Consider the following 21956-nt stretch of genomic DNA (forward strand, 5'->3'; position numbering starts at 1 on the left):
GTAACTCTTACAAACCAGACTAAGTTTTTATAAAGAGAACCCACTAAAAGAAATCCTGCTACCATAGGCTTTATAAACACAGCCTGTCACATTTAAAAACATATAGGCATCAGAATTCCAGGTCTTCCCTATATTTCCTTTACAGAGAAACCTGAATGGCCAGGAGGAACAAACCACTGCTGGAAGACTGCAAGCACTATGGGGGTTGAAAAAGGATCATTTTAAAAAATATCTTCCCTTCTGAAAAAAATTGTTGCAGAGAAGAAGGGTTTAAAAAGGTGATTATACTTATTGTTTCAAAAGGTCAGGGTCATAAAAGTCAAGTGAGGAAATATTACAGACTGGTGAATGAAATGCCATAGCTGGCAGGACAAAACCCACAAAATTCCAATGGCATCCCAGACCTGCTGAGATCAGAAGGTCACAATCAATTTTGGCACAGCTGCCCCCTGCAAACCCACTGTATGGATTTACAGTCCCTTGAGTGACAGACTGACAGGATTACACAGCCCTGTGTGTGAGTGTTGGTGCAGCACCCCAGGACAGCATCCCTTTCTCCCTCACACTCCCCAGGATGGGGCTACAGACACAAAGCCTGGAAACACTGCTCCCACTAATTTGAACACACACACATATGGAAAACTCCTAAGTAGATAATAAACAGCTTGTGTTTCCTCTCCTGCTGTTTTAAGTCCTCTGGAAGAGAGCTTTTCTCAGCCATTTGCACCTGACTGAGTGCCTTGATGTCAGATATCCGAAAGGCCCCTGGCTGTGATGGAATATTGCTCACACGGTCACATTAAACATACCTAAGCAAACTTAATTTCCAGTTTACATGCCCTTAAACTGTAAAATCTCCCTCGCAAAAGAAGTATTTTGAAGTATTTGTACTGCTCATTTGAAAACAAAGAGAGAGAACAAATATACAGTAGAAGCCTGGGAAGCACCTCAGCGTTTCCATTTGTTGGCTGGCAGACTGTACTTCTGTAGAGCAATAAAGACTGGACAAGGGCACAAATTATGCCACTCATGGATTGGTAAAGACTTCCTAATTTGATAGTTTGGGGTTGAATATACCAGAGTGACAGCACTTTAATACAAGTTTCAAGGCAACCTTCACACTGCACCTCTAACAAGTCCGCTGAGGGTTGGTTTCATCACTTCTGTGCAGATCAACCAAAGGTATTCAGAACATTTTCTCCCTTTGTTGATCCTTGAAGGGAGCACAGGCCACACGTTGGGAGTTTTGAGGGATGTTCAGTTAAAAGTCAACTGCCAGCCATGGTCAAGCCTGTAAGTCTTAACCCAGCCAATTTGAACAGAGTAAATTACCATTTTCACTGGTTGCAAAAGACAATACTTGCTTATTTCAAAGTCTGTTCTGTATTTATCTCATATATAAAAGCAATATAAAGTTTAAATTTACAAGCCAGAGTGTATTTATTTATGTGTTACATTAATCCCTCTTAAAAGTGTTAATTTTTGGTTTAACACTTTTAATTGATATGAAATAACAGCTTCTGTTGGAGAAAGAATTTTCAGCACGTCTCAGGCTGGTTCACAGTCCTTGAGACCTGTACAACCTGCATTTTGAATTCCAGTGAAAAGCTTGAAGGGGGTTAATGCTTTTCTTCAGCAAGTTGTTGCTTCCAGGAAAATCAAGTCACTACAAATAACACCCAAACCCAGCTTAGGGAAACCAGATCTGTTTTACTAAATGTAACAGAGTCCAGGCACTGAGTGTCACACTACAAAGCTGCTTGGCACAACACCTCTACAGCAGTTTTCACAGCAACATCAACACCAGCTAACAAACTGAACACTCTTTGCAGTGTAAATCCTTATAATAACAGCCTCACAAAGACACCCAGCCCTGGACAGATCATCCAGAATATCTTGTGGACTATAGAAACTGGGCAAAGAAGGCTAAGTAACAGGAGGTGCCACTCAGAAAGCTTGTTACCTTCAAATACCTGCCCTTAAAAATGAAGTATTTTGCTATATGCTCTCAAAACATCATAAGAAACTAGCAACCTTTTGTGATTGGAAGATCTCTGGAATCTCTGTATCATCCTGACAAATTACTAGGACTGTTCAGCACCCAGTAGGTGGGAGAAGACCTGCTGAGGCCTCTCTGTGCCATCAAGGTTCATTAGTGCTCTCAGGGCCCTGATGATCCCATGCTGCAGTCAAAACACATTGATAGATAAGGATGGGAAAAAGGATAAGGATGTATTTACATCTCTTTTATAGACTTTTTAATGCAATATAACCAGCACAGGAAGTCATTAGACTCTTCCTTCAGCATCCCTGGTCATAAAATAAATAAATGCCTTCCCCTCAAGCTGCTGGTAGCTGGTATACTCAATATTACATATCTGCTTGTCTTATCACATGGCCTCAGGCAAGAGGACAAGTAGGTTTTGCTTTCTTCACCCTTGCTATATTTTAATACAGGTGCCATTTCCAATGAAGTAGCAGTTTTTACCATTTGTTTCAAATTGGCTTGCAACTAATTGATCCCCACCCCAACCAGGCAAGTACACACAAGGAATGAGGAAAGAAGGTATTGAAAGGTACTTTTATTTCCTCTTTCTTTCCACTTACTCATCCTTGTAGAATTTTTAATAAGCAATGTACATAAGAATGTGCAGAAATATGGACTAGCAGAGACCAGCTTCCTGAAACTCTTCTTAAATGTTTCTATACCAAGTTCAGTCTGATTCCTTTTGGGGGAAAAGAAAGAGGACAAAAAAAGCACACAGGAAAATTATTTGAAGCACCTCTGTAAGGATACACAAATCTCCTGCCTTCTACAGGTTTGAAGGTCAGGTTTTCCTACACAGTACCACCAACAAAACTATTTTCCAAATACTTCTTCTGCCTAAGAAATTAGGACTGTGGCATTTTCTATCACACCATCTGTGTCTGAGGCCTAATAGTGTACTGGCAGCTCCAAAACCTTAATTTCATTCATCATTACATTTCATGCTAGGAACAGACTTCAGAGTTTTGGCAGCAACAGCTGTGATGCCTTGAGACAAAGTTATTTGTATTACCAAGGCACGTTTGTGAAGGAGCTCAGACTTAGAGAGCTGCCCTTTGCTCTCTTCTCCTCAGTCTCCGAGCAAAAATTCACTTTGCAACTCTTACGTATCTCCCAAATTCACTGGCACATCTGTGAACAGTGATAAAGCACAGGACTGCAGGGGAGTCACTGGCAAATCAAAATAAGCAGCTTGAAAAATGCAGCAATTGGCTCTCACCAAACTCATGAGTTTTTTGTTGGTTTTTTTTTTTTGTTCCTTTATCCAGTACTATTCCAGTTAACAATAAGATCTTGATCAGTGAAGCCAAGACAAATGTTATCAGGGATTTCAGAGAGATATTCAGCTAAAAAGTGAACATTATCATCACAATACTGGAAATGCTACTTGCTGAAGGAGCAGGAGAAGACAAAGGCACAAATGAGACGGCTGGAAGAGCTAAAGGAGCTGCTGTAACATCCAGCCCCTGTTCAGGCACGGTGACTGTCACCTGAATATTCTTCCAGTCCACCCAGCACCTTCATCTCACACCCTCTGCTGGCTTCAGTGCCTCCTCACCTCCCTCCCTTCAGCACAGCCTCGTTCAAATCCCCTTTTAAGTAGCTTTGTTTCCTTCTCACACTTTGTAGCTCTCACTTTCTCAGACATCTCATCCCTTTTCTTTGCCTGCCATCTTTCTGAAGGAGGGGGCTTGAAAAAGCTTGATGGAACAGAACCTTGATCAGAACTAAGGCAAATAAATACTTCCAGAATCCACATATACAATAAACAGCTCTATCAGTCAAAAGCTCTGTCTGTGCTACAGGAGTATAGAAGGAGTCAGGTCAAACCAAAACATGTTAATAAACCACTTAACCAAGTGAAGAGTTGGTAGAGTCCAAAAAAAAAAAGTCATCAGTTTAGGTCAACCTGGAAGCAGCAGAAGTAGAAATAACTGAGCTACAGAGTTTCCCCACAGCAAAAGATAATCTTCACATCATAACCAAAGGAAAAGAATTAAAGTGCAACTGTGGGTGTCTGTTACCACCTGAGCCACAAAAAAAGGCCAAGATCCAGGGCAGGGGGTAAGTTATTGTCACAGATACTCCAGAGGAAATAAAACATGAAATCTTAACCAGTTTTCAGCAAGTTCATTTTCCTCCAAACATCAGTCCTGAAAGGAAGAGATCTCATTTCCTTCAGTCATGAAGTAGATAGAAGCTGTCTCTGCCTTTTGTGAGAGTACCTCATGATTGATGGAGGTTCAGCTTCACATGGGATTGAAAGATATGTCACAATCTGTCAGAGCCTTTTACAACACAATTATAAAACCCTTCCAGTGTCTAACAAACATAGGTAGGTTAATTGTCTCCTTCTGTTCCCACTATCAAACAGCAAGGGCAGGGCTACTATCTAGTTTCATTTACACATGCACCATCTCAGGTGCCTCAGTGCTGTATAAGCAATTTATAACAGAGAGCAGAAATTTCAATAAAGTACAACAGGCAGTATCTAATCCAAGGAATAAAATACAAGTTTTAGTGCCACAACTAGCACCTGACTATGTGCTATTATGTAAAGCAGGTTAATACTTTCATACCTGCCTGAGGGCAGCAGAACAGAGTAATGCAGAGCTGCTCAGATCAGCCTCAAAAATGAGTCCAGTATTTCAGGTAAAAGACTCTTAACCCCCTAAAGTGCCCATTGTTCATTCTTAGTATCACTTATTTCATTGATGTGTTATGCTCAGAATGCAACTGTGGTGAAATAAATATTTTTTAAAGATACACTGAAGTGGAAAGTGGGAAGCCGGGGGAAAAAAAACAAACCTAGAATGAAAAGACATTTCACATCTTGCTCTCTTTTCCTCTCTCATTTGAATATTGATGCTTTGTAATCACTAGCCTTCATTTAATTAATGTCCTAAATGTCCAGAATGTATTTTTAAAACAAGAGAATTATAACCTCTTATGCTCTTCTTTATGGAAATAAATCAGTCTAGCATCCTCTACAAAACAGGACCAAGGGAAGGAGTACCTTAGTCATACTTAGAAAGTGAAAAGGGGGAAAAAAGTCTACTATACCTCTACAGAGCTACCAGCCAGAGTAAAGGAGGAATAGTTAATTTATATTTAATTTGCAGTGAGGCCCCAAGTAAACCAAGCACTGTGTATGCCCTACATCAATGACCAGGAGTTAGATGAACTATTGGATGGGTCTTACGAGAAGAATTCTGCCATGAGAGATAAGAAACCAAGAAATTACAAACACTAAAGGGTGCAGTCATGCCACTCTTTACGAAGTTCAGATGAAGTCCCTGGGACTACCCGGATTTGAAAGAGCTGTGCCCTGGGGCAGAGGGGCAAGAACGCCACATAATTCCAAATAATTATAATAAAAAAAGGAACAGCTAACTACCCTCACGACCGACAGGAACTCCTCGGAGGTGCAGTTTTTGTCGCTTACGCTGGTCCTTCAAGCCGCAGGAAGCCGATGCTCCATCAGCAGGAGGAGCCCGCGGTGTGCAGGAGACTCCCGGTTCCCGGGGCAGAGCGTGGGACTGGCTCAACCCCATGGAAACCGCGTATAAAGCGGCTCTTGGGGAGTGGCAGCGATTTGAGGGGTGGGAAGGGTGTAATGCTTTACACCTGTGGGTGTAAGGCACTAATTGGGCGAGGTCAAGCATGACTTCAGAACCCTGGGAGCGGAGCTGGAGGGGAAAACGTCCCCAGGGATGTTCTCCTTTATGTTGCCAGTCGCAGAGAGGGATGCAGGCGGAGCATCGTGCACATCAAAGCCTGGCTCTGGGTCTGGCGTCAGGCTTTGGATTCTCTGACAGGACCTTTTTGGATGCAGAGAGATAATTGTGGAGAGCTGGGCTCCACCCATCCAGAAGAGGAAGGGGAATTGCAGGTGGGCTCACTCGGCAAATCAGGCTTTAAACTGACGGCCCCGGGTGTGAGGTCCAAAGCCACTACACCTGTGTGCTCCCAGTCAAAGGGCAGGTGAGCTCACCTGCCAGAGCAGTGATCGATGTAACCCACCTCAGCCCTCCAAAAACCTCTCCCCCAAACCCTGCCAGGGACCCACACTGTCTGCCACCATGCTCTGCATCACCAGCACTTTTATCTATTGCATTTTAATCAGCCCTGAATGATCTGTTTAAAACTGAGATACAGCCTCTGCATCTCCCAGCTTTAAAGGGCTGCCCTTTATTTATCATGAGTGTTTAAACAGATGCACCTGTGTGGTGCAAACCACACAAGGAAGTAATTAAATGCCATAGAATCTGGAGTAAAGCCATTAAATTTAATAATAATGCTGGCTTCTACAGCAGCTAGAATAACACATTCACAGCATTAGCTATTATGTTTTGATGGATCATTTCTGTACCACGTAGGCAAACCATTAAATTTAGGTATCAAGTTTAAAGCTATTACTCAAAATCTTTTAATGCAGAATGAATGCACCACATTGCAGCTTTTACCAATAAATAGAGTTTTTAATTATTTAATAGAACTGTAATATCTACGTGCTTAAAGAGACAGGTCTCCCCGTACTCAGTACCCAGCATCTCCTTGCATGGTTTTCCTCAAAGATGATCTGTTCTGAGATTACAGATGTTTGTAGGCACTAGAACATCACTGCCTTCAGTGCTGTTGAGGATGTGGCCCAGCAGATCTGCCAAGATCAGATGAAAGGTTTCAACACCTTATGCTGGTGATTCATCTAACAGAAATCCAGCTCTTAATATCAGAGTTGTACGAATAAAACCCACCAAATTACACATCTGGATGTCTTTTTTTTTTTAATTTCTTCTTGAATTTTATCTATTTTCTTACTTTCTTACATAGTATTCTTTGCATCTAACTTTTACAATGCCCTCTTTTTTTGGTATGAATAGAAACACATGGACTCTTGAAACCCATCTGCGATTATTCTAGGTATTTATACACAAGGAAACTGAGGCATAAGTTAAGGGTATGTTAAGGGTACCTGTTAATCACCCCAGGCTAAAAAACAAGTACAAAAAATGTGAAAACCCATCAGGTGGGTGTGGAACTGAACCAACCTTAGGGCTAAGAGAAAGCTTAACATAAGCACTTGAAAGCTGGCCTGTTGATTTAAAGCTCCTTTAGCAGTAAGAGCATCCATTTGTACTGAAGATGCACTTTGGTCAATAAGCACAAATACTTAAGCCACAAATTGGGCTAAAGGGATTTCTTCAGAAGAAACAATTAAAGACTTAATGTGTAATACCTTGACTAAATAATCACAGAGGGGAACAATAACCTTCTTGAAACACATGGAGGATGAACACACCAAGGAGGGAGATGACTCTTCAGGGACCAAGCTAATAGGATTAAAATTCAGAATATCAGAAACTTTAATAGTGTAACCTCGTAGACCATGGAATAATTGGTATCACCAGAGCAAAGAGGCATTTTATTAATACTACATAGCCCAAGTACTCACAGTGAGATTGAAGAGAAAAGCAATGAGACCTTTAACTTTTTTGTGGTATAATTTCTAAATAGACTTATGAGTCTATTATCGGATTATTTAAATATTTTAGAATAATTAACTTGAAATAATTGGTGAGATTTTCAAATGAAAGTCCTGTAAGACTTTTCTCCCAGTCTTCCTACAGGAAACTCTATCTTGGGCAGATAGAGTTTCCTCACTGAGAACAAAGAAGCTCCCACCTTCAAAGGCAGCTGTACTTTTCCCCCACTCAGCAGCTAAACCTCAGGCTTCAGCTGACAGTGGCTGTATCACCTTTTATTTCTCAGTGAACAGTAGTGTCTGCATCATTTCCAGGATATATCCAGTTATCTACAGTGATGATAGTGTTAAACTTATAATTTTTTTAAGGTCAAAATCTTTGTTGCCACATAAAACTTTGTAATTCAGCAATTCCAGTAAAATGGAGTTGTAGTTTGAATTCCAAGCTCCAGGGACAATATTGGTTGCTCCTATGGGGAAGTTCCACTCCTAATATGCCTTGCATCAGTTTTATGTACTTTAAATTTATATACCTTAAATTCAAACAAACTGAATGAAATTATCTACTCTCATCAAACTTGATTAAACTCAGCACAAAAATTCCCCCAATCAATAATTAATTAAAAAGAGGTGGTAATTTCTACTACTAAATTAGATCATACCTAGCATTCCATATTCCCTGTCCCAGGTATGTGAATTCTACTGGAAGAAAGAAGACGAGTTCAATTGGGAGCAAGTTATTTATTACATTTTGGGAGGCTGCCTTTTGTTTTGGGGGAAAAAGTAAACAACAAAAAGCAAACAAAACCAAACCCCCACAATAACAACAAAACAAACAAAACCCACAGAAAACAGTATTAATGCTGAATTTGAAGGAACAGATCATTGCTTGGTGTATCAAGACTGACCATAGCAGGGCATTGCAAAGCTGCACAAGGCTTGACAAGCCAACACAAAGTAGGCACATAAAACCAAAACAAAAAAGAAAATCTTCAGTGCCAACCTGTTCCCAGATCTCCTACAGAACACTACATGGGAATGGCAGGGGCTTCATGAACCAAAACAACATTTTGGTGTTGCACAGCCAGGACACACAACTTTATTTATTTACTTACTTATTCTTTCCTTAATCTCTTGTGGATAACTTAAAACCAATGGGTTGTATTCTACTACTTTGTGTGTTGGTGTTTGCTGGCTGCTTTTGTGGGATCTTCTCCTTGGTTGTTTGTTACTCCTGTGAACCTTTTGCCAAAATGCCTATTTTCTCACTAAATTAAAATGAGTATCTTGGGAAAAAGTAAGTGGCTTTTCCTCTTTGCACAAATTCAAGGTATCAAAGGCTCTGCAAAAGTATTAAGTGGAAACTCTTGGGAGTCTTAAATGTGAATAAACCACCTGGGCAGCCTGTGGCTTGAACCCAGGGTTATACAACCAGTCAGTCCAAAAATTGCTCTACTGTGCTCTGTGGGATTCCTTCACACTGCAAAAATAAGGAGCTGTAAGAGCGACTCATGAGCTGCTCTTTGGATCTTAAAGACATGAAGGTCTAAGAATGCAATTAAAAACTTTACATTTGCATTTGACATCCAGGTACAAGCCAGCCAGGGATGGGAGCTTACCACCAGCAGAATGCCTTGTCCTATTAGGATGTTTTTGCAACTTTCTTGGTTGCCATATCTTAAATGTTTTAAAGCTAAAGGCAGTAATGATTATGCACACCAATCTGGAGCTGGCAGATGTGGGCACTTGGGTGTTATTTGTATTATGTTAATGTAAGCCAGATCAAAATATATCATTTAATTGCAAGTTCAGTAGGCATGTTAGGGTTGCATATGCCACCTAGCCCATCAGGTCTCTCATGCCCAGCTAAGCCTCAGGACTGTTTGTAGATCAAATCCCACTGTTCTCTGCTCCCTTGCAGTGTACAATCCAATTTGAAGAAAGGCAATGCCTGAGTAAGACAATAAAGGAATAAAATCAAAGACTAGAACTGTTCATATGTTACCTCCAACAGCAGATTTCCTCGCAAGAAAGTACCAAACCAGTGGAATTTATGTATTGCCAAAACTCCTCCAAGTTCCCTGTGGAAGCCAGAAGAGCTGATGGCACAGTCAGATGGTATTTCTGGCCTGACTCCTCTCCTGTCCAGCCTTCTCTGTGGACATGAGGGAGCTGCTGGATTTGCACAGTGCCCAGATTATCCCTTCATGAAAACCAATGTTTAGACTGTGACAAGTGTAAAGGCAAATCTGGAATGTGTCCTGTTTACAGCCCAGCAATGACCCACCGCTGCTCTTTGCACAAGGCTTTCTAGACCTCAGTAAGATATTCCATTACAAACTTCAGCTCTGCTTGGCACTTGAATTATTTTGGGGAGGAGGGAGTTGAGGAGGTTTGGCTGTTTGGAGGGGGAGGTTTCTCTGTTTGCTTTTCCTCTTTAACTGTGTGAAGGATAATGAATCATATGCAGCATAAAGCTCTTTCAATCTGTTCTTGACTACCGATGATATCTCAAGCCAAGTCTGGCTCTGTTCCTCTGTAAACCAGCAGTACTGTGAATAATTCCCAACAGATGTTCTTCCCCCTGCTTTGACACTCCTTCAAAGAAACACTGTCCTTTTTCAGAGAGCCTTTTCTGGTTCTCTTGGATGTACTTGCATACAAGACGTTACGCTCCTGTGGAATATCTTGCCCACAGAATGCAGATATTTGGCTACTGTGGAAGCAGACTTGGCTGCTTCTCTGCCATGACCTCTTGCAGTCTTGAGATAAAAAATGGGAAGCAAAATCCGGGGGGGGAACAAAATGGTTTTTTGATTCCTTTTGCTTTCACCAGCAGTGCTATCGGTCGTTCCAGAGGAAATCAGACATTCCAAATATCATGGTGCATTTACCCCACTGTCACTTCACTAACAGTGGTTCACCTGTGAATTATGTACCTCTCTAGTGCATTTAGGAAACATTTTTAAGGTAACAGAGAACATACTTCACATCAAAGAACAGGAAATAAACACCAGAAATCCCTTCGTTTGTTTGTTTCTTTAAATTGATCTTCCATGGTAAAGACAAGGAGAAGGTGGCAGACTGATGTGTCCACCAAAATGGCTTAATAGTTTGAGTTCCTGCACTTTCCCTGGAAGAGAACCTTTTTCATTAACACACCTCACAATGCATCCTATTTGTGGAATTTTTTTAAGAAAAAATGTCATGGCACCTTTATTTGTAGATACATAAGCAAAAGCATTTCAACTCTGAATTTAAAAGAAGAATATTTAATTGTTCTGAGGTAAATGTATTCCTAGAAATTAAAGCTGGATTACAGAATATAGAACAACGTAGAAAACCAGCAGCTATTATCCTGTGGCATCCTTAAGATATATATTTGCTCATGTGATTGAACTGGCCTGAGGAATTAATACTAAAAATAGTTCTTGCAATAGTTATTTCTCATTTATTTTACTTTCCCTTGAAGGAAGACTTTAATTATTAAAGTGAACCCAAATAAATTCACATACAATTTGGACAAGAGGGAAGAATTCAAGAGTATCACTGTAGATTTTCCAGTGCTGTCAAATGATGCCTTTGCAGATAGAGTTGGCCAGTTCTCACTAACCCAGTGAAAAAAATCAAAATACATTCAATTAATGGATGAATAAACCCAGAAACAGAGTTTCATGTTGTGCAAACAGCTATCACACCACTGAAGAATTCATGGGGCTGAGAAGGCAGAATAAGAGAATTACAGAGGCTTGAAGAGGAGACACACACTAGAAAAATCAGCTTAGAGAGATTTGTTGGATCTTCTTCATAGCAATGAACAGTAAGAAAGTATTTTCCACAGGACTGCTCCAGAGGAACTGTGGTAAACAGGAAAGGGCAAACTTCAGTTCCAGTCAGAGCAATACATGTGATGTGGGTCAACCCTACAGACCAATTACATTCATTTATCCAGTTGTCACTCAGTAACTGCATTAAAAAATGGAATACATCGACTTCACTAAAGAAAGAACTTGGAGTTAGGGTGAGATACTGAAAAACAGTGATCCTAAAACAAATAAACCCATGATTAACCAGAACTATAATTAAAAAGAACATGATAGACTTTTAAATTTTCTCCCAGGAGCAGCCCTGGTGTTACACAGATTCACCCACACTGGCAATCCTGGCACAGGGGAGTTATTGGTCTCAGTGGTGACTGATTAGAGACAGTGACAGGAGAGTCACCCTTTAAGTTTTGTCTGTTTAAAAGAAATTATAATAAAAAATAGTGTAATTTCCAATTTCCCATGGATAGTGTAAGTTAAAAAACTCACAATAATATTAACATTAACCATTGCTAATACCATTAGATGTATCTTCATGCATTGAAGGATTGCACCAAACTCCACCTGTTGCTAAAGGATTATTCAAAGATATAGAGGTTTATTACAATATATTGAGAATCTAGAGGTATCTTGCTTTGTACTCCAAATGATCTCTTTTTAAAACCTCTTTACTCAGCACTAAGGTTTGAAACAGGTTTTGAAAATCCTTTTCTCTGGTGGCTCTTTTTCTCTTGCCTCTATTTCCCTTGGTGTTGGGAGTGTTACACTGAGATATCTCAAAGATGTACCAGGGAGCAGCAAGGGAAGCCAGGCCTAAGGAAGGAGCACAATGACACAGCAGAGGCAGTGGCTGCCATGATACACTTAAAGAAAATCAGATTTCTCAGTGCTTAAGACACAAGGTGCCAGTTTGAGTCTGGATCCAAGGTCACCTAAGAGCCAAAACCAGAATAATCCTAAGGAAGAGACTGATCACACCATGTCATGGGCCAGCTGAAACAAGGAGTTTGAGATCTGGCCCAAATGCCAGTCCCAGGGTTTGTTAGCCAGGAGATACTCTGACTGGAACACGGTGTGCCCAGGAGGAGTAAGAACTGATTATGATTATTTATTTGTATAAATTAAACAGTTTGAGTGAAGGAGACATTCACAGAGCTCCTTTGCTCAGCCTCATACACTGATTTGTATAAAGTGCATTAGTTCATGTGCTGAAATGGGGTTTAGGAGAAAGATTAGTGTGATTTAGTGGGCCATCCCTGCTACTAAAAAGTACAATAGGAGTAGTGAGTAAAGATACTGTGAGCAATGAAAGAAACCAAAGATGTGTTTTGACACCAGGGCAGCTGAACTGAAGCATTAGTAGCTATGGATCAGTAGCAATACACAAATAATTCTTGCAAACCTTATATGTTGATTTTAGAGACTTATCCCAGTGTGGCTACTCAAGACTAAAGGTAGTCTGAGAAAAAGGAGTTTACCATCTGCTACAAGTGAACTTGAACCTTGTTAAAATGAGCCTTTTTCATGGTGCATTGTTAATTCTCACTGACATGTCACCTTTCACTGCCCTTTGCTTTAGTTTAGACTGGGAATAGAGCTTTCAGATCAAAAAGGGAAATGTAATTCCTCTGCTCTGATACAAGTCATTAGACAAGAAAAGGCATTTGCCTCTTCCCGTGTTTTGGGGTGATTTTACTTCAGGGAAGTAGAACTGTCATGTCCAGGGTGGATGCCATGTGAGACTGTGTGTACATATCAAAGGGATTTCCCTTTTCCAGAAGACCTCACATAACAGACTAATTGAAATATTTCTAGGTGAATAAAAGGCAATTACACACCATGATTTATGGAGAAGAAGTAGGTTTGTTTAATCACCAGAGTTTTTTCTTAAGACATTACATTTCTTGCCATCCACCGAGCAAGTCTATTTGCATAACTAGGTTTTAAATGCAAATCAGATAAAGAATTTTACTAAGTGGATGATTTGTACAATGCAGCCTGTAGGTCTCTTGCAGAATTACTTTGATGAGGGAATGTTTCTTTAATTACGCTGAAGGCCAATTACCCCATTACAGCCATATTGTTTTGTGGATTGCATATAATTTTGCTGTTTCCAAAGATTCCCTGCCATAATTCTGAAGAAAATTCAAACAGCAAGCAGACACTTGAGACACATTAGGCAAGAGATGCTTTAGTGAATTCAATTTAAGCTGCAACATTAAAGTGATTTTGTTGAATAAAACATAATGCAATAATGAGCCTGTGTATGTCAACTCTGCAGAGAAGATAATAGCTGGAGAGTTGGCTTTCCTTTCCTCTTTTCTAGGCTCTTCTTTTCTTACACTCATTAGTAAGAGACAATGCTGCAAACAGAAACCTCTCCTAGTATATGTTTTATTTCAGCTTAAGGATATTCCCTACAGTTGTATTTCACAGTTGAATATAGTGTTAAAGGAATTAATTTGTGTCTGCTTCACATGAGCACTAATGAGATTACACACCACACGTTTTTTTCCCCCATTTATGCCTGATGTTAAGGGCAACATAATGTACAGATCACTCTCATCAGTTGGTGATGTCTGCTGCTTTTTTAGAGAAGAAATATTTTAAATTGGATGCAATTAAAAGAAAATAATCTCAGTTATGCTCTGTACAGTTTTCCCCCATTCTACTTCTGACATCCCATTCTGACATTCCTCTTGTCCTCACGGACACTGAATGCAACAGGGCCACCAGCCCCTGGATGTCCAGAGGAAGGTTAACACAGGACACTTGAGGCTTCAAATTTGGTTTCCTCCCACCTCTCAGAGGTGCTCAAATCTGAATTAAAGGCAAGTAGGTTATTTGTGATTCCAAGAACATCCACCTTTACCTGAAACAAAAAGAAAGAGAAAAAGTTAATTTAAAGAAAAAGAAAATTAATAGGGTTATTTATTCATTGTAACTTCCACCAGACCTCTTCTGATTTCCATGCAGACTTAGCCTGTAACTTCAGTCAAGTACAGCACAGCCAGGTTTTTCTTTTAAGACCTACCAAAACATCTGTAATCTGATGTTTGTAAATGGGAAGGTGACTCCTAACACTTGTGTGTACACTGTTTTTCAGTTACTGCTGTCTTGGGCTTTTATAGCTTTTTATGGTTCTAAGTAAGAACAACCATCTGCTTTGGTGACACAAAACCCTTTGCTACAGAAAACTCCTGGGATTCTATGATTGTAGCATACTGGCAGCATTTCAGCTTTCATTTGTCCATGGAGTCATCATTTTATATAGAAAAGAAAGATAATAGATCAAAATCCCAGCCATTCATCATTTAGAGGGGTGCCTCACCTTGTAGATTCAAATTGCTTTAATGGTTTGGCACCATTTTATTTCGTTTTCATTGAATGAAGAATAGCTATAAAGAACAGCCAAGCTTATACATCATTACATATATGAATCGAAGGAAAAACCAAGAATGAAATGTTTCATAAAGGCAAAACAGTAACAGGAAGAAAAGAAAACCTTATTTATGGGGGAAATCTTTTTTGCTTGAATTTAGATGTTATGGAATATTGTGCCTTTGGGTGATAATGAAGGGTCTGCAGGACACTGACAGTTCAGTTTGGAAGTCTGGGGGCTACCCAGGAGTTTCTGTCATACTTGTCCATGGCAGAGCTGAACATCCATTCACCTTTGGGGGGGAACTTGGTGAATCTGGTTGATATAAACAGTGGTTTTGCCATTGCTGCAATTTGGTCACCAAACACATTCAAACCTTTGTTCCATTCCCACACTCTTGTAAAAGTTGTGCAGGAACTCTAAGGGAGCAGAGTCACCAAAGAGCTCTAGAGCTGACCAAAGCTGCCTTCTTTGCTCTTGTCTCCAGTTCTGTTCTCCTCACAGGCCTCATCTCTTTGCTGTTTGGGCCTGCAGATTTAATTCCACTTAAAAAATAAAAGAGATCAATCATTTACATTCTGGGTTCCTGAGAACAACTTTTTAGCTTAGGTGGAGCAATAGGAACAAGATCATGGATTCCAAGGGGAATCCTTAGGCTCTGCTAATTAAAAGAGTGAAGATAAAGCCCAGGAAATGATTTGCACTGCTAAGTGAAAGTTGTAGGAACTCCAAATGACAGCATATATGTTACTTCAGCAGAGAAATAAATGAATGGCTCTCCACTCTCCTATCTCTGTACCTTATTGCTGAACCCCTAATGAGGAACAGATCCTGCTGGATTGTGGAGTTGGATGGGAAGCATTCACTCCCATCTCTTGAGTCAGAAAAATACTGCATTTTCAAAAGGTAAAGAAGTAAGGAAGAATTTTCAAAAATTGTGTTTAGCACAGGAAGGTTCACTCTGTGTCATCAGATCTACTGTGCTCATTATCTCAGGTGGAAGTAGAAAAGAAACTTCAGCAAAGGCACAATAAAAGGAGGAGATCTGGGCATTAACTCCTTCTAAAAAACACATTGGTGACTCTGCTCTGTCTCATTTTTCATTCCCTGACTCTTCCTTCCTCATTGACCTGTTTAGAAAATCCTCATTTCGTTGGCACCCAGGTCAGTGCATTTGTGCTTGTAACACACACAGAGGCTTCAGCTGTGAGCAGAAATTGTAGTGGGACATGAGGGTGGCTCAGCAGCTGCAAGACAAGACACCTCTGTGATCCCTGATGGTTTGTGTGTGATCCCTGTTAGTTGTGTCATTCCTGAACTTGCTTTTTTGAGGCAGCCCCAGGTCAAGGATTCTCGCTTGTGCTTTGGTGGCTGATGGTGCAGACCTAGTGAGGACTTGCCAAGTAATCAGCTTTTTCCATCTTTTAGCCATGCAGCTGACTAATCTAATAGTGCTCTTTATTTTTTATTCACCCCTGCTTCATTTTATAATTATTAGATTATTTTTTTCAATAGGTAAGGCAGTTCTAAACTGCTTTCAAAAATCTTTGCAGCTTCTTCTGATATGCAGGTGACAATATGTAGTCCAAGGATAACAATGCAGTACAGAGCCAAGGCTGTTTGAGTGTCCATCCTTCTGGTGAAAAAAATACAGATTGGAGTCTGTACTAATGAAGTACTATCAGCATACTGGAGCACTTTTTCACAACATCCACAAATCCTTATTTTGCTTTCCCTTAAGTCACTCACCCTACTGAAAATGCAGTAGTAATGGCATCAGCATATCTTCATTCAAGATTTTGTGTGCTTTGCTGTTCCATCTGTGTCTCAAAATCTTTATTATTTATCACTAACAAAAAAAACCGTCTGTAACATTTAAAAATCTAATATTAAAATAGAAAAAAAAAAGAAGAAACAAAACTAAAAAAAGAAACCCTGTGTTCAAAAGGAATCAATCACATCTAGGAAAGCAGAAAATGGGCTGCAGTTTGTCAAATAATATTTAGCAACCTGGGTTTTTTTTATGGAAGGGGACCCTCAAACTAGAGGGATCCAGTGGCTGTTAATATTCTACAGCGATGTGCAGGACTTGGCAGAATATACAGAATTTTTAGAGACTGATTATACATTCTCTTTTTATTGGGGCCATGTTTGTAATATTTGTTTGTCCCTAGCTGATGCCACAGTAGGTGATATAAAAAGATGTATGAATAATTTATAAAAGTACTCAGCAGTCATCAAAGAGCCTTGCTCTGATGATGTAGAATGCACAAAGGCCTTGGATAATAATAATAGATTATATATAATAATAGACTACAGTGGGAGACATTGGAAGGATGCATTTTGTGCTGCACTTCTAGAACTCCAGTCAATATAGACACCTTAAGCTGCAAAAAGAAATTTTCCAATTAAAAGCATTTTGAAGGTCCATAGTTTCTCCAGTCCTTAGAACAATGAACTTTATGTTAAAGATCACTGAATTTATATATTTTCTTTGCAGGTTCTCTTAGATATCACCTGAGACCTTTCATAAGAAAGGTGTAATTCTGTTTGTAAGTCAGTATAAACTGTAGATAGATGATTATTCATAATGAGCAGGATCACAATTTTTTAAAAAATCCATATTACTGACCTTTTTTTTAAAATGGGAATAAAACACTGTGAAGGTTTCAGTTCTTCATCTTCCCATTGGAGTTATTGTCACTCAGAACAGTAACAGTGGAAGGGATTTCACTTTTGGACCACTGAATGCAATGGAATTCTTACCTGAGATGAGAATCTGGCAGGATACAGAAAAGGGTCTGTTGGGACAAAAGCTGAAACCTCCTGCAGGGAGGTTCATAAGGGTCCCCTCTCTGGTTCCTTCCACTTTGAGCCATAGGAAGGAGACGTGGCACAGTCAAAGAAATAGTTCAGAACTTCTGAGACAGGTTAAGCACCAGACAACCAGAGGAATCGTAAAGCTTTAGAGTCTGTGTTAAGTCTAAATTTATTAAGAAGGTGTCAAAACATTTCTCTGTGCCAGCACTGTTCCTTGTACCTTCCGAGGAGGAAATGGGATCCTTTCATTAATGATTCAGAGTGGCCAAGGCTATTTTGGAACAGATCAATGAAAACTGACACTTTGGCCCTCAGAAATTCAGGCTTTGCTCAAAGTGAAGTTAAGGTTGCCTTAACTTTTCTCCTGTGCAGATGTGAAGATAATTAGCAGGCTCCTTGAACAGAAGGCTGAGACAGAACCGTATTTTAAGTTTTATTGAAGTCAGTTCCACTGACTTGAACATAATAATTCAAGGTACATTGCCTGTGCTCACCCCCCTTCCTCTTGCTCACATGTAGCAATAAGAAATCCTGCAGTTTATGCCAGTGGTGTATTGGCTGTTTCCAAAGTGTGTGTTTGTACTGTTGGGTTCCAACAGAGGGTGCTGGGTTTGGCACCTTGTCTCTCTCAACCTTCCACTTCCACTTCTCCACCCCTTTATTTAATAAGCAGAGGAACCACAAAGGTGGTTGAACTTCAGCTATTCTCACATGGCAGCTTTTTCCCAGCTATGAATGTCAGGTAGAGGTCAGAAAGTCCTTCTGATGTTCCCAAACTCCAATGGTGGGTAGCAAAATGGCATTCCAGGAATTGTGGAGCGCTGGGAGCTGAAGTCAATCAAGAAGAGCAACAGCAAAACATTCAAGCCAAAGGTTACTGAGCAACAGGTATTAGAGACTAAGGGAACTGATTGGAAACTAGGAGACTGTTATGGATTAGAAACTCTTCTAAGGGAAACACTTCATCATCTGAACAGCTTGTGATGATCAGAAGAGAAGTATATGGACTGATGTGACAGATTGAAATAGGAAAGGTAATTCTGAGCTGATTTGGTAGAATTAATGGGCTTGCTTTTAAGTAGATCTTCTAAATTGTCTAGAATACAGTTCTGAATACCAAGTGGATTATTCTCACTGGTCACAGCTCTGCTATCTGTCACAGTTCTTTTTTATTCTTCAGTTTTATTCCCAAAAACATCATTAGCACAGACAAGATTCTCTTCTTCGAAAATTCCATATTGTCATCCTGAGTCCCAATGCCAACCTAAGAGGAAGTGTTTATTTCCATATTCATCTGCCAATATCTGACCTGCACACTCCTGCCCCTGCCCTGAGTGTTCAGTGGGGATGGTCTTCCATGGCTTTGGAGTCTTTCTTTTCAAATTGCTCCATAAAATAGTAACCTGTCCTCACCCCTGGGGTCCCAGTATATGTCATGTGTTGTTTATAATCTTGAAGTGGATACTGGTTTCAGTTCCTGAAAATCAGAGAAGTAACCCCCTGTTTATGAGCACATCCTGCAGGTACAGAAGGCTTCAAATGCTATAGAGCTGCAAACAATAAGAGACTTGTTTACCAAAAATCAGCATTAGTGACCTCACAGTGATTTCTTCAGCCCCAGGCTGTAACCTCAGGTGGGAGAAGTTTTTCCCAGGCTGACTCCACTGCAACTCCCCTGAATTTGACTTCATTTGTAAAGAAACAGAGGATGCAACTAAAAAATGGCAGTAAGTGGGAGAGATGAACTTCAGAAAAACAAGCAGTTCCCACGTTAGCATACTGAGAAGTAAGCACATTAAAAAGAAGAGATGGGTAAGAAAAGAAACATGATTTTTAGTAAGAATTGTCCCTTAGCTGAATGCTTATACATATTTTCTGAACTCCAGGAGGTTTCTAATCCTGCAGTTTGGCTCCTACAGCTGCATAAATATTTCAGAGTATGCTTACTTCTTTCCTGTTAACTCCATTTTTCTTAAAATCCTTCTAGATGCCATTTCTTCTCACTTGCACTCTTTCCTTATTTCCCTGTTTCTGGAAAATCTAACATGGAATTCACGAAAAGCAAATGTTATATATGCAGCAAAACTCTCATAAATATCTCTCCCTACAGGAAGAAGGTATCTTTGTTAATTGTACCTCTGTTGTGTCTTTTCATTGTGTTTGGGAGCCTTGGACCAGTTTGAATTATTTAAACATTCATCCAACCCAGATGTACTTTTTTCAAACATGAAAATATTAATCCTCACTAGAATATACATTATGCTTGTTGCCAAAATCAAGACTCCCAGGTTATCTTTAGGCACTGATGTATCTCTGAGAGATTTCCATAATGCATTCATTCTACCAATTAAAGCTGCTTTATTTTGCTTCTCTTGCTTCTACTGAATCTTGGGGGGGGAGGGCAGAGAGAACTCACCAAAAAAGAAATAACCAACCACTTTTTCAGATACACCAGGCTTGCTGTATTTATGATTATAGAAAAAAAAAAGAGAGAAAAAAGCTCTTTATTTTTTAATCTCATGGACACAGTTAAGAAAGTGCTTGTTTTTCTCAAATTAATGTTCTTTCTTAGCTGGATTAGCTGGGGATAGGTCTCACCCAGGTGTAACAGAAATCCATTCACCAGTGTGTGTATTAAATCTTTCTGTCTTCAGAAGTTATCTTTGACAAAACAAGGTGCCTACAGCCATTTTGTGGAGCAACAGTGACATTTAGTGGTGACTGAAGCAACTCCTTTATTGTCTCGCTGACCCCGGGAACATTCACCACACACTGTCACCCTATCTGTGATTCACAGCTAATCTCCCTTTCCTTCCTCCCCATGCTTTGTATATGGTAATGCAATATTTTTAGAAGGGTAAAAAGCTATTTTCTATAACAGAAACCTTTTAACAACATAAATATTGCATTAGAGGATCTTCCTTGCAAATCAACTCTTTTGCGTATCATGATAAAACAATTAATAATTAAAGAAATTTTACTTTGAGCTTCAGACTGCAGCAGTGCATTGTAAAAAAATCAAATTGCAAGGATTAGATACAACCATTAGTTCCCTTAATTTTTCCCTTGTTGCCTTGACATTCTGGTATTAAGTTCAGATCATTCATTTGTGGTTTTGCTTTGACCCCTGAGCAAGAGGTACTTGCTCCTTCCAGGTCCCTGTTTCCCGCTTCACAGCAAGTCCCAGCCCCCTGTACCCCATTTATACAGTTTTAAATTATGCCTGCAGAACTCTGCAGACTAAACTGAAGATGAGCAGAGCTAAAGTTCTGCTGGCTGGCAGCTCTAACACCACAAGCAGCTCCTTTCCTGACCTCGGGAGCCACAGGAACATAAAGCATCACTTACTCATCCTGCAGCACAATCCAAGCCCTGGACTGTCAGCACAGAGTGAACAGCCAGGTCTGAGAGCCAGTACAATAGTGCAAAGTTATCCAGCTATTCTGTTTTAAAATAGCCATTTTTGCCCTCTGGTGTGGGTTTTGGGAGAACTTCTGCAGAGTGCCAAGAGAAGAAGTGGTCAGTATTGAGTATGTGCAGCCTCAGGCTTCAAGACCAGAACACCCAAGTGCATCCCTGAACCTGCACACCTGAACCTCACTTTTCATAGAGTAGTTACAGACTGGCTGAACTCACCAGATCATCCACCTGATCTTTCACTCCCTCATATACACTTGTGTATATCTATATCTGTATCTATATCTATCTATATATACACACATATACATTGCTATGTATTGGGAGATGCCAACCAGAATTCACTACACACACAAAAGCAGCTTCAGCCAAGGTTAATAGACCTTCATGTGAAATTAAACCTTTGGGACTGTGAGCATTATATAAATGAGCAATTGTTCTGTTTTGTTTCACTCTGATTTCAGGGATTACATATAATTTAAAAAAGGAGATCAGGTGTTTGGTGATGATCATACGAACATAAAAGGGCTTTTGACCCTGTTTTTAAACAGAATTATTTAGCTTACCCATTGAGAGGGTCTACTTATCCACTGATGTGTAAACTCCTATTCATCCTGTGTCCCATACTGGGTCCTTAATAGCCATAGAGAAAATGCACATTGAAAGACCAAAGGATAAAACTGGGCATCCAGTTAATGTCATTTTTGAGTTCTGCAGCAGCAGCCCTTCTTGTCCATGTTGTACACTGCCAGTCAAGGGGAGGAGTGAATTAACACCTACACAATTGGAGGCATTGAAAGAGTAGCAATTAGTCTTGAATGGACAAAACAGATAGTTTTGCTACTTGTCTAATTACAGGAAAATAGGACATAACTGCCTCTTCCTGAGTCCATTCATTTAATTGAGCACATAATTCCTTGTTTTTCCATTTAAGGCAATATTTGCACCTCGTGTCTCAGTTTGGAAGAAGCTGTAGGTTAC

Source organism: Manacus vitellinus, unplaced genomic scaffold (assembly GCF_001715985.3).
Source record: "Manacus vitellinus isolate BGI_N305 unplaced genomic scaffold, ASM171598v3 scaffold_12_pilon, whole genome shotgun sequence".
In the NCBI taxonomy this organism is placed as follows: Eukaryota; Metazoa; Chordata; class Aves; order Passeriformes; family Pipridae; genus Manacus; species Manacus vitellinus.